This window comes from Dipodomys merriami, unplaced genomic scaffold (genome assembly GCF_024711535.1).
Source record: "Dipodomys merriami isolate MVZ:Mamm:240054 unplaced genomic scaffold, mDipMer1.0.p SCAF_2, whole genome shotgun sequence".
Taxonomy (NCBI): Eukaryota; Metazoa; Chordata; class Mammalia; order Rodentia; family Heteromyidae; genus Dipodomys; species Dipodomys merriami.
The window spans coordinates 41,924,106-41,939,119 of record NW_027203381.1 but is presented as its reverse complement, the minus strand read 5'-3'; positions in this window follow the sequence as shown (position 1 = coordinate 41,939,119).

Below are 15,014 nucleotides of genomic sequence, written 5' to 3'. Positions count from 1 at the left end.
ATCGTACTGCAGAGCATTGGGTAACAAGCAAATGTCCTACAATAGGGAATTCATTAGATTTCTTTTAGTACATCTTACAACAAAGCACAATATCCATTATAAAATGAAATAAGATGAAATGATACTGTAAAAAAATCTTTAAAATGATATGAGACATGTTTATAATATGTCATTAAACAGAGTGAAGCTTGCCAGGCACAGGTGGCTCACATCTGTAATCCTAGCTACTACTCAAGAGGCTAAGATTTGAGGATTGTGGTTCAAAGCCAGCTTGGGCAGGAAAGTCTATGAGACTCTTATCTCCAATAAACCACCAGAAAAATGGAGTGGCACTGTGGCTCAAGTGGTAGAGCACTAGCCTTAAGCTGAAGAGCTGAGGGATAGCGCCCAGGCCCAGAGTTCAAGCCCCACACCAACAACAACAACATCAACAACAACAAAGAGTGACTCCATTTCGTTTAGCATCATCTTATACAGTCTTATGTGCATAGCTATTGAGCTATTCTGGTCATCTGCTAGGACTATCCTAGACATATACTAATTATTACAAATGAGAGAAACCATGGGATCTATGTTTCTTTGGGTCTGGCTTACTTCACTTAATCTGCTCTTTTCCAAGTCTTTCCATTTCCTTATGAATGGGGCTATGCCATTCTTTCTGATGGAAGCATAGAACTCCAAGATATGGAAACAATAGGTTTTTCTTTGTCAGTGATTTTTTTAATATACTCTGTGATTTCTTTTTTTCTTTTATTTTTTCCTATGGTTTATCCCCTGTTGTCACTGTATTTAATTTTGGTACCCTGGGTATTGTATATATGTTTGTATATACAAACGTTTGTTTACGTTTATCTAAATTAGGGAAGGGAAGGGGAACAACAAAATGGTGAGACAACGGACAAAGGGCGAATGAATGAAGTAGTGATACTCACAAGACGATATGTTGGAAATGAACTGTACAGCTTGCAGGGAGACTGGGGAGGAGGGAAGTAAGGAAAAATGAGGGAGGAGGTAACAAGTTTGACAAGAAATGTACTCACTACCTTACATATGAAACTGTAAACCCTCAATACATCACCTTGACAATAAAATTAAATTAAAAAAAAAAGTCAACCCAGCCAGGAGTTGGTGGTTCACACCTAAAATCCTAGCTACTCAAGGAAGCTGAAGTCTGAGGATTCTGGTTCAAAACCAGCACAAGCAAAAGAGTCTGTTAGACTCTTATCTTCAATTAACCAGCCAAAAGCCAGAAAGTGGAAGTGTGATTTTATGGTAGAGTATCATCCTTGTGCCAAGCAAAAGCATGAGGTCCTGAATTCAAGCCCCAGTACTGGAACAAAAAAACAAATAACAACAAGAACTGAAGTTATAAACTCCCATGTATAATACCAATTTTCTAAAAAAAATTAGCAAATCTGTACGTCTGGAAGGATATATACCAGAACAAAAAATGTCCATTGCTAGTACTGGAATTGTGGAGGGAAATCTTGATTATGTTTATTTTCTTTTTTGTTGTTTATTTGTTCTTTTTCTTAAACATAGATGGACATTTTCATAATAAGAAACAATTCTATGTGATTTTTTTTTTGTTTCTTTTGCATGTTCTTCCCCCATGGCACAACTCCTGTTGTCACTGTATTTGATTCTGGTGCCCTGAATCTTGTATATACATTTTTCTAATTTGGGTAGGGGAAGGGAAATAACAAATTGCTAAAACAAAGATACAGGTTGACCCATTGTAACAATGAGATATACAAGACACTATGTTGAAAAAGAATTTTACAACTTCCAGTGAGGCAGGGAGGGAGGTGTTGGGAAGGTGGGGAGGAAAGGGATAGTAGGGGAAATACAAAGGAGGGGATAATAATGTTTGTAGGAAATATACTCATTACCTTATTTATTTAACTGTAACTCCTCTATACAGTATCTTTACAATAAAAAATATTAAAGAAAAATTCTGAGATTCTTTTTTTTTAACTGGGGAGCAAACAAAATGTTGCACTTACTAGGCATGCATTTTGCCACTGAGCTACATCCCAGGTCCTGAGATGGATTTTTAAATACACTATAACAAATCAATACATTCATTTTGGGATGTCTCCTGTGCAGTTTTTCTTTATTACATTTCCAGTAGAGATGTACGTCCTCTTTGTTCAAATTTCTTTTTGTTTTATACTCAGCTCAAATATTTGATTTTTTTCATCATGCTGACCTTTGACCTCCATTTGGAAGGCAAGCTAAAAGTAAACTAGGTCAACAGAAAGAAAACCAAATCAACCTATTTTGCTCATCGAGCTAAGCAAAGGCAAGTTTCAGCTGGAACAGGAAAAGAGGAGAGTCAGGCAATGCAGCTATCAACCATGGCTATCAGGGCACATAGTGACTCATGTTGTGTGGAAGTCATCACTGATAAGATTAATTGAATGTGTTGAATCGAATTTGTGCTGAATGTTGTTGAACTGTTATCTTGAAAGTGAAGTTTATCCTACATTATTTAGAGGCAGCTCATCTGGCTTATTTTTGCTTTTTTTATTTCTTAGCATTTGGCTTCTTTATGATGCAGTTCTTTCCTGTCTTTGCAGAAGTAGAGAGCTTTAAGTCAAGTCACTAGAATGGACCCTAACCCAACACCAGTGGTGCCTTATAAAAAGGAAAAATTTTAACACAAACATTGGTTTTTCACAAAAGAAAGATTATGATTGAAATTAGGTTGTTACAAACCAAAACACATCTGAAGCTTCTAGAAACTGGTAAAAGCAAGGAAGGGCCTTCCCTTCAGATAGAGGAAGAGCCTGGTCATTCATTCCATCATCTTGATTTCTAATCTCCAGAATTCTGAGACAATGCTTCCTGTTGACTTGAGCCACCCAGTTTGTAGAGTATTTTGTTATAGTTATCTTAGGAAACAAATGCAGATAACATGGCTCACTAACACCACCTGTTAGAGAAAAAAAAGATACTAATTCTTTTTAAAAATTTTTTGTCGTGAAAATACTGTACAAAGGGGTTACAGTTACATGAGCAAGATAATGAGTACATTTCTTATCCAGCATTGTTACTTCCTCCTTTGTTTTCCCCCTGATACTAATTCTTTTTTTTTCTTTTTGCTTATGTGGTGCTGAGAAATCGAACCCAGGGCCTCAGGCATGCAAGGCAAGTGTTCTACCACTGAGCAACCTTCCCAGCCCCTTCCTGATACTAATTCTTGAGAATGCTGGAAAATGTCCTGGGCCCATTAATACACTTAGTTAATATGGTGACATAAAGCTCATCATAAAGAATAGAGGGTCTGCTTCTGCCTATGTGTGTTGGCAAAACTTCTGTAACCGTACACTTGCTTTCAACTTCCATTTCACTAGCACTTTTTCTCTTGAAGAAGAGAAAAATAAAGACTAGCCTTGCTCACAAGGTAACTACACAAAAGGAGTGTCTTAAAACATACTAGGAAGCATTCTGAAAAGGGAGCACAACATAAATATAACTGAACCAGATATGATGACAGCCATAACAGGCATGCTGAACAGAAGTGGCCACGGGGTATAATATGTTAAGCCAGTTGCTGACTTTACTACTTTTTAAATGATCTTCAATCTTATGATTTTTCTAGTGCTTTAAAACAACAAACTGCTACACCAGCTCATTGTCTGGTGTACAGATGGAGTGCTCTGTGCAAAGCTGTCTGTACAGTTTACTTACTCTAAGGGTAACAGTATGTGACAGCCAGTCATTCCTGCAGGTTCACACAACAGACACCTAGTCAATAAGGCTATCCCAGAAAGGCAAATGTTTTGCCACATAAATAAAAATTTTTTAGGGAAACTGCATGACTCAGAGTCTCCAAGAGGGAAAGTGAAAGGGGACTATCATACTATTCAGATGGAACACAGCGACAGTATCTCAGGGCATAGGTTCTATCCTGGGCATGGTAAGCACATCTATCCCAGATACTTGGGAGGTGGAAACAAGAAGGATTGCAGTTTGAGGCCAGCCCAAGAAGAAAGTTAGTGAGATTCTATCTAAAAATCAAACTAAGTGTGATAGCATGAGTTGGTAATCCTGGCTACTTAGGAAAACAATGGCAACCAGAGTAAAAGCATCGGAGTCTATCAGGAAAATTTTAAAAGAGAAGGAGGAGGCATCAGGGCTAAAACACAAGACTCTTAGTTCAGTCATGCGATTACTATAATTTTTTCTTAAGCTAGTATTTTTCCATCCCACAATGGTGAATAATGGAATTGATAGTATATCACACACACACACACACACACACACACCCTCATTGCTCATAGCATGTAGCAGATTTCACCCAGTAGATGAATAACTAAATTAGAATACATAAACAAATGTCTACTTGTAGCTTGCTTTTTCTCAGATATATTCCCAAGGTCTTGAAAGGCATGAATAATGGTTTTTTGATGTTACCACTTCTTTGAAAGCCACACTGCTTTGAAATAAAACAAGCTAGTAGCTATAAACAGAAATTATCAAGTTCTTTGTTGTTATTGTTTTGTATTGTTTTATTTTGTTTGTGCTGGCTTTTGGACTTGAACTCAGGGTGTGGGTGCTGTCTCTGAGCTTTTTTGCTTAAGGCTATTGCTCTACCAGTTAAGCCACAGCTCTACTTCTGACTTTTTGGTACCATAACTGGAGATAAGAATCTCAGGGACTTTCCTGCTCAAGCTGGCTTCAAACCAAGATCCTCAGATCTCAGTATCCTGAGTAGCTAGGATTATGAGCTACCACCCCATGGCTCCAGTTTTAAAAGTTGCTAAAAATCATTGCTGTTAATAATCTATGGTAGCAGTTATAATGATAAACCTTTGAAGGAGAAATATTGACCAGGAAGGAGCTTTTGGAACTGTGTTATATCTTCATCTGCGTGATTGTTACATGGATATACACACAGATAATGAAATCACTAAGCAGTAGACTTGAGATTTGTGTGTTTCCTTCTTAGTCATATGTCAATAAAAAATTTATTTCTCCTGTTAAATATATTCAAATCCTGGTAAAATTATGCAAAGCAGTAATGTGCTGTTATTATGTATTATGTTATTATGTATCATGGTGAATATAATTTATAGATTAATAAATTAATAAGAGTTAATGAAATAAGTAGCTGAGGTATAGCCCAGTAGCATACAGCACTTTCCTGTCATACATAAGACCTTGGATTCAATCTTTAGCACCACAAAAAAATTAATAGAATAACTATTTTTAAACTCCTGACATCCCTTGAAGCCCACCTATAATCATTATACCCACCATGTGGCCATGAATATGAGTTATCCGTAAAAAGCAAACTTAACTATTTGCTGGCAATGGTTGAGTCAGAAGACAAACAAGGTAGAAAAGGCTTCCTGAAACCGAATTCCTTTCCATTGCAGGAGCACCATGAGCCCAGGGAACAAGGCCAATCCCTGTTGAGCATCAGACTCACTTCACCTTTAAAGTCACCTGCAGCTGCTCCTGGAGTCTAAAGTTCATCAGGCAATAGCTGCTGAAAACAAAGGGCTATATCTCAGACCCATTCAGGTCCTGAATGATGAATTCAACAGCTGAGCACACTGGGACCTAAGCAAGGATCAACATGGAAAAGAACTTATCTTTCCCTTGGGTACAAAGCATTCCTTCCATTGCTACCACTGGAAAGAAGAATATCCTGAAGCATAGCCCCACATGCTAGCCCAGACAACCTTCATATTCTGTGGAAAGAAAACTGGGACAGGGGGAACATGCAAAATCATTTAATGATGTAATTCATTATTTTACTCACTGACTTCATGATCTAAGATATACTTCATACTACTAGCAAGTCCCAATTTGAATTAACCACATGTCAAGTGCTCATAGAGGTTATCATATTGAAAGTACAAATCTAGCCTTATTCGTCTCAACCATGGGACTCCCTCCATCCTACTATAAACCCTGACGTTAGTTCCATCTTTCTCTCTCTTTTTCAAAGCTATTTTCTTTATCAGAAAGCTTGCCTTTATTTGTCAAAATCTACAAAATCCATGAAAACTGATTTTCTATAATTAGTAAAAAAAATAATAATTACGGAAAGTAGTATGGAGGTTCCTCAAAAGACTTCACACAGAGCTCCCCTATGACCCAGCAATTCCATTTTTGGGCATTTACCCAAATGTTTACAAACAAGACCACACTAAAGCTACCAGCACAACTATGTTTATTGCAGCATTATTTACTATAGCTAAGATATGGAACCAACCCAGATGCCCCTCAGTAGATGAATGGATCAAGAAAATGTGGTATATATACACAATGGAATTCTATGCCTCCATCAGAAAGAATGACATTGCCCCATTTGTTAGGAAATGGAAAGGCTTGGAAAAAATTATATTAAGTGAAGTAAGCCAGGCCCAAAGAAACATAGGTCCCATGGTTTCCCTTATTTGCAATATCTAGTATATGTCTGAGTCAAGCAGAAAAGGTCAGATAAGGTGATGTTAGGGAAATGAATCCTAAGATATGTATTCAAATGTTTTTTTTTCTTTCGTGCGATTGTTTCTAACACATTTATAAGATTACTTCTTTGTTGCTTTGTATGTCCCTCCCCCTCCCCCACAGTATAAACCCTGCTTTCACTGTATTTGATGTCAGTATAATTTGTGGAGGGGAAGGTGAAAAACAAATCGTTTAAATTGGGATACAGGTGGACCCATTGCAACAATGAGAAGTACAAGTCATTATGTCAAAAACGAACTTTACAACTTTGGTGGGGGGGAGCAGGGAGGATGGGGGGGGAAGAATGGGAAGGGGAAGCAAAGGAGGCTACAATGCTTGATAAGAAATGTACTCATTATCTTGCCCATGTAATTGTAACCCCTCTGTACAGTATTTTCACAATAAAATAAAAATAATAATAATTCCTTTTTTTATCATTTCTATACCACAAATGTAGACCTATTAAGTATCTATCACATTGAGTTGCAACATTTGTTTTTCTCTCTGATTATTTTAAGTAAAAACAATTGAGCTTACTGTGTGTGTGTGTGTGTGTGTGTGTGTGTGTGTGTGTGTGTGTGTGTATCTCCAACATTAACTAATTGGCTTACAATATAATCATTGCTTAATGACTGATTCAGCCTGAATGAAGAGAATACTAACAATATTGCAGGTAATACTAGACCAGCCTGGGCAGAAAAGTCTGCAAATTTCCTTTTCAATGGAAGCTGGACAACGTGGTGGTGTGTGCGGGTCATCCAGCTGTGGTGGAAAGTGAAAAATAGGAGGAGCCCAAGCCAGGCACATGCCCAGACAGGAAATGAAACTATCTCAAAAATAACCATCACAAAAAATGGGGAACATGGAGGTGTGGTCCTATAGTAGAATACCTGCCTAGGAAGCGCAGGCTCTTAATTCAAGCCCTAGTCTCCTCCCCAGGGGGGGAAAAAACGATTTATGTAGCCAACACTGGAAATAAGAGCTTACAAAGTATTGGCTCTTATTGAAATTACATTAAAACCAGCATAAGCTAGGGAAAGAACAGAGAATATATTAAGAATGTATTTCTGGACATCTATAAATATTTTTATACTTTTGAATATTTTACAAACCTAGACATTGTCCTGAGTTCCAAAGATGAATCTCTAAAGAAGACAAGGCCCATGAAGCGTGGAGCTTATTTCTGGAGGTAGGGTGACAGAAAGCAAACAAATCAACAAATAAAATTACAAGAGGATATCAAACAGTAGTAAGTGCTTGGCTCATGCATTATACTTTCCTTCACTGTCCCACGGCAGACACAGGTGATTAATCATGGCACTCTTTCCCCCTAAGCCCACATTCATAATCCTCCTCTGTACAGCAATCTGTGCACATGAAATCCATCATATCTGTCACATCAATGAAGTTTAGTTGCCATCCTAGGCCTAAACATTTTCATAGAGAGTTCTTTTCCAATCCCAAAAACTACTTCTGACGGATGTAAGCCTAAACCATCTTCAATATCTCCAGATGTTCATGGTCTGTTTAGTTACATACAAGTTCATCTGGTGATAACAAAATTGCACGATGTGTGTGTGTGTGTGTGTGTGTGTGTGTGTGTGTGTGTTCCTCATTCTTCAGGAGTTGGAAAGTGTGGCTCAGCTGAAAAGCACAAACAAAGGAGTGAAAGGATCAGGTACCAAATTTGAGTCCTAGTCTCAGACAAAAATAAATTTAAAAAGTTATATATATATGTGTGTGTGTGTGTGTGTGTGTGTGTGTGTGTGTGTGTGTATGTGTGTGTGTGTGTGTGTGTATATATATATGTGGGATATACATACATATTCCTCTACTATATTACTTGAATTCCAGAAATCCCAAAGAATAAGATTTTTTAAAATAAATTGGTTCATACAATTGTAGGGGTTGGCAAGTCCAAAATCAATAATAAAGCAGGTTGGCAAGATAGGAGCTCTTGGGCATGAATTGATGCTATAGTTTTCAGGCAGAATTTCTTCTCTTTTTTTGGCTTGGGGGCTTGGAGAGAAGTATGTTTTATATTTCAGTGTTTGAGTGCTTCCTTGTTTGTGGTGAGGTCTCTACTATATGTTCCAGGCTGGCCTGGAACTCACTATATAGCACAAGCTAGCCTCAAACTTGAAATGCTCTTGTCTTACTCACCAGTAAATTTGGTCTAATGCAAAATTTCTCTTGAAAATTGCCTAATACAACTTTCTCTTCCTTCCAGATGATATAAATGCAGTCAGAATGCAAAAGTAAATAATAAGAAACAAAACACAACTGATGTCCCATCTCAATAGTCAGGCAGAGAAGGAATAAATTGTCCCTTTCTCCACCTTTTGTTCTACTCACACCTTCAACAGACTGGGTGGTGCATACCCACGTTGTTGAGAAAGGAAATTTACAAGTTCTAATGAGACAAATACTAATCTCGTCTAGAAATACCCTAACAGATACAGCCAAAAGCCCAGTTATCTGGGTACCTTGTGCCCTAGTTAAGTTGACCTATAGAAATTGGCATCACATAGCCAAACTCATTAGTTTGACTAAAATAGCCTAAGATTTCAAATACATGGTCACCCAGTACCTTCCTTCTTATAACTACTGGACTAGAAGGATCTGATTGTGATATTTTGCCTATCCCAACTGCTGCATTATATCCTAGACTACCACGCTCCTCTTTACAACTGGAAATAGCTGTTACAAATAATCATATTCGATGAGCAATTTAAACATACACACTCACAACTCATCCTTCAAATGAGCTCTTAGGGAACCATTTTTAGTACCAAATTCTGTAACAATCAAAGTCCTCCAGGAAAAGAACCAATTAGACAGACAGATAGAAAGAGCTAGACAGAAACACAGTAATAAAGAGAAGTTTCAGGGAATAGGCTTACACAATTGTGGGAGCTGACAAGTCTGAAATTGTAGTGAAGGCTGGGAAGTGGGGAAATCTGAAGCCAGAAATGATGCTACAGTCTTTAGACAGAATCTTTCCTTCCTTTCACAGGGAAACTTTGGCTTTACTGTTAAGCCTTTCAACTGACTGGGATGTAGCCACTGTCCTAAAAATAATTTCCTTCACTTAAAATCAATTAACCATAGCTGTTAACCACATTTATAAAACAGCATCATAGCCATATTTCGATTTAGGTGTGGTTGAAAAACTAGTACTCCAGTTAAGTCAAGCTGACACATAAAACTAACCAGCCATCACAATTTCCAATACTGACTTTTTTTTCATGCTGGAAATCAAACCTCAATCATGCTAGACAAGCATTCTACCAGTGAGTCCTCTTATACTGATTTTTGTGTGTGTGTGTGTTATTGTTATAGTTTGGATCTGGAATGTTTTCAGAAAGACCTACGTGTCGAAAGTTTGCTCCCAGTTTATGGCACTATTGAGAGTTAATAGAACATTTAAGACCTAGGGCCTAGTGGGAGGTCTTCAGGTCACTGGGGCATGTCCCCGCTGAGGACAATTAAATCTGCCTCTTCCTGTTTTGCTCTTTCACTTCCCAGTCAGGAATGAGTAGCTTTGCTCTACTATGTGCTCCCTGCCATGATGTGTTGCTCTCTACAGGCTCAAAAGCACTGGACCAATCAACCGTGGATTCATCTCAAACACAGTCAAAATAAACCTATTTTCTTTATAAGTTGATTGTCTCAGGTATTTGTTATGATGATAGAAAGCTGACTAACACAATTTCTGTTGTTCATTCCATTGCAAGGTGACACCAAAAGTTTAATCTAAACTGTATTCTTTGCTCCCAACCTTCCCCAAATCAGGAAACTATCCTTTAAACTTAATTGATAATAATAGTCTTTACTTGTGGTTGTACACTACTTTCCAAGTCAGCAATCTTGTATACAACAGCTCTACTAGTAGTCAAAAAAAGCCCTTAGTGATTTCTGGATAATGTTTTGAAAACATTGGTTTATAGCTAAGAGTTGCCAGGAATAACGGCCAAATTAATAATTAAATAGAAAGCTCTTATTGTAAAGGAAATGGAGCTAAAATAAACAGTAACTATCTGAAACTTTTCAATATGCAAATTCACAGTGCTTTTATTTAACTGAACAGTTATTACACTAATAACTAACAAACTGACATTTTCTAAGTCCCCTAGAGCACCTTACTGCTAAATTTGAGAAAGCTGACAGAGATAACCTCACAATTCAGCCTGTGTGGGAGGAAATAAGAGCCACTGATGAAAAACTATAGGGAAATGTGGGCAGATGGGAAATACACTGATTTGTTTTGTATTATTAGAGGGGAATAATCGATTTTTTTATAGTCATAAACTTAAATGTGCAAAACTATTTTTATTTTTCTGTAACTTAATTGCATTTCTACCCTGAGCTTCTGTGGCTACTTAATTGCAGAAAGTTTAACTTCATACTTCGTAGGCAAACTCAAGTCAAATCAACGACTACTCCATCTTCCATGTTTTTTTAGCTATTCAGCTGAGGAATTTCCTTTTTCCCAGTAAATTCAGGGACCCACCCTGTTCCGTTTTTAACCTACCAGTATAAAAGCCAGAGAGTTTTGGAAGGACATATATCTTTTTCTTGTCTTTCTCACCCCCTCCTTAGGCCCACACAGAGATGTTACTCATCTTCCCAGATCGTTAGTGATAAATATCTAGTCCAGCCTTGGACTCTTTCAGTTGGTCTATGTAGCCAGTAGACTGTCTCCCCCTTAAGAAGCAAGGGAAACTCTTTTTTTAAAAACTTCATTGAGGGCTGGGAAGGTGGCTCAGTGGTAGAGCGCTTGCCTTGCATGCCTGAGGCCCTGGGTTCGATTCCTCAGCACCACATAAGCAAAAAGAAAAAAACTTCATTGAAAAGGTGATGAGCAGGGAGGTTACAGTTACATAAGTAAGGTTTCGCCCAACCCCCCCCACCGCCCCCCCATCCCGGGGCTCACTTTCTAATTCTAACACACTTCTCTTCTGGTCCCATAGAGGGAGCATCCTCAGGCTCGCTGCCTGGATACTGTGTGCCTCATAGGCACCTGCCATTGCCACAGCAGTGGAGGAGTCTTGGATTCCTTCCCCATGCCTGTCTTTGGAAAAGAAGCAATAACACAGCTCTAGCTTCTTTGGAGGAATACATTTTGAGAGAGAGAGATCCTTTTGCTCAAGACTAGCACACTACCACCTGACCCACAGATCCACTTTGAGCTTTTTCTGTGATTAATTGGAGATAAAAGTCTCAAAAGGCTTTCTGCCTAGGCTGGCTTCGAACCTCAACCCTCAGATCTTAGCCTCCTGAGTAGCAAAGATTATAGATACGAGCCACCAGCACTTGGCTCATTACTCACCACCTCTTGCCCTTCCTACACAAGTGTTTACATCTTATATATACTCTGTAATTCTACTTTAAACCTTAAAAGTCTGTCCAAAGTGGTAAGTTCCTTCAGAGCAGCAGCTTTTACATATCGACTTGACCATGCCCTAGAAAGTCAAATGCTGAGTCCTACTGCATCTGGGATTATGTAAGAAGTTTTCTATGGTTTAGAGGTTTTCTGGTCTACTGGGATTATGTTCTGACTCAAAGCTTGCTCTGGACTTCGTACTTGCTCTTCACCTCTAATGGGAACTTATCACTTGATCTATTCTCAAGATAAACTCCAGACTCGACTCTGCTATTTCAATCTTTCTTCCAGCCCACAAACCACTGCTTCCCACAGTCTCTCTACCTTGGGAGATGACCTAAGCCTAGAGTTCATGGAAGATGTACTCCTAAATTCAAATCCCAAAACGGCAGACTGAAGGTAAAAGATGTCACAAAAAGAATCACTATCAAAGTAGAAAAGAAAAATAATATATTCTTAAGTTGGGTATCCCTCAGGGCAATTTGAGATACTGCTTCGTTATTTAAAAAAAATCTTTAACAGCAAAAGACATAGTAATTTTTAGCTGTGCTAGCAAAAAGAACAAAAATAGAAAAATAAAACGTCTGGCTATATATCTGCATAGCCAGATAAAACTTTGTTAAAGTTTACTTTCTCCACATCTCTTTGACCTAGTCAGCTAGGCCACTTTGAACATGACAAGTATCCATCGGTGTACAGCCAGTTCCAGTGTCTACCTTCCCAAAGGGCATTCTTCTTATGTCCACTAAGCTCTTTCTATAATACAATTTTCATGATAACTACCTAGAGTTAATACAGATCTCACAGAGACAGAGAGCACAAGGAATGGCCCCCTCCCAGGACTTGCCATAGCACATGGTTCCCAAGTCATTCATGCTTCTCTCCAACTGAAAACGTGAAGACTCCCACCCCGCCCCTCCCAGACTTGATCATTTGACAGAACAACTCACAGAATTCAAGAGACCATCTATTCAGGCTTGAATCAGCCCAAAGAAGCAATCTGCAGAGAGAGAGAGGGGGGAAAGAAGCTCATATCCTCTCCCTGAGGAGTCAAGATGTACCATCCTGACTGGCCAATGTGTTCACCAACTGGAATGTTCACCTGAGCTTTAGTGTCCAGTTTTTATGGGTGTTTCATTACATAAGCATGATTGATTGAATTACTAGCCAGGTGAGTCTCAGGGACTTGCCTGCCCAGGCTGGCTTCAAATCAGGATCCTCAGACCTCAGTCTCCAGAGGAGCTAGGATTACAGGCATGAGCCATCAGTGCCTGGCTTTCACTGAGAGTTTTAAGGAAGAGTCATCTTACCCAAGGTTCATTGACCTGCATATATGGATGAGGTAGAGCTTCTGTTAAGCTCCCAAAATTACATTTAAAATACTATACTAATCACTTTCTTTAGATTGCCAAAATCTAAGTCCCTGACCTTCAAATGCATGAAGAATGACTTTTGTAAAAGAAGTCTGCCCCTGAGCCACTCTGTAAGTTTCCAAAGAATCAAAAACTTAAAATTTCTACCATCATAGCCCAAGAGACTGATACCAGGTGTTCCTAACTCCTCTAGCCGACTCAAGGCATTCATTTTCCAAATAAGCTGACTTTAGTCTTATGTCTCTCATCCCCTATGATCTCCATAGCCCTCCTCAGTATTTCTGGGAATCCTTGGCATATATAAATTAGATTTCTCCTAGTCACCTTTCACTCAGGTTTCTCTTATGTTTTTTATTGTAAAAATACTGTAAGAGGGATTATAGTTACATGAGTAAGATAATGAGTACATTTCCTATGGAGCATTGTTACTTCCTCCTTTGTTTTTTCCCTGCCATCCCTTCCCTCCCCACCTCCCCAACTCCCCCCCTACTCAGATTTCTTGTTCAACTTACTTCTCTAGCAATATCTGAAATAAGAAAAACAGCCCTATTTTTCTTTAATCTCCAATGTATCTTACCAATCTAAGAAAACTGCATATAGTACAACTTTACTGAAGGTTTAAAGAAACTGAGAATGATTACATATTAACCACATTCCTAGTTCCTGTGAACTTGACATTCTAACATTCTCCCTCCCTGTATGTGTTGAATATGTCTTATTCTGGACAACCAGATCATGTCTTGAGTATCTTGCCTTACTCCTGCCTCCTTCACTCCCCTCCCCCTTGAGATGAGCCATGGTCCTATAGACATGCTTTTCAAATACAAACCAACCAATCAGCAGTCCACACCTCCAGCCAGATCTTTTATGAGGCTTTCACATTCCAGACCACAGTCCACCTGCTCTGTTCACTCCAAGGCCACATCCCTGAGAAGTAGAATCATCAGCCCAAGAGCCTGATGACATTCTTTAACTAGCTAATCCTAAATCTTCCTTCTTTTGCCTCTTGATGAATCATGATGCTTCTCTTATGGCTTTCCCCCATGCCTGACATAGCCTTGTCCCTTGAAAACTAAGTACTTAACTATCCCTTCAATGATAGTCATTTTCTGACCTTATTATGCCTCAGATTTTCTGTTAATATACTATACTTTAGAACATATCACAGCAGGACAGAGAATAGGAATGAACTTAGAATTTAACACTAAACATCCTTGACCCTTAGAGGTCCTCCTACATGGAATTTCTTAGCAACTGTATCTACAGGAAATTCCACTTTCTACTGCAGACAGATGCCTCCTGTATTCTATTCTCAGCCTTGGAGTTGCCTGCATCTCACCTCTTCAGTTAATGGGAGAAATGAGACATATTCCTGCTATTATTTTTACCAAGAGAGTTTTTTCAGTCCTCAACAATCCAGGACTTCCATAAGCAATAGATCTACAAAGATTACAATGATATTTCCTAAAGGAAAGAGCCATCTACCTCCTAGAAAAATGCTGCTGTTCCCTACATATGGATAAACAGCCACAATTTAATCTATTAAAACAGAATTTTTCATATTAAATCTAAACCCAGTGAAAACTAAGTAATCCATGCAGAAAAGGTCTCAAACATACTATTGATTAATGTGTTTACCTGTTTCAGTGAGGGGGGGAGGGCAGGGGAAGTCATAGGCCTTGAACTCAGGGCCTAGGCTGTCCCTAAGCTTTTTCCTTTAAAGCTAGCACTCTACCACTCTGAGCCACATCATCACTTTCAATTTTCTGGTGGCACATTGAAGATAA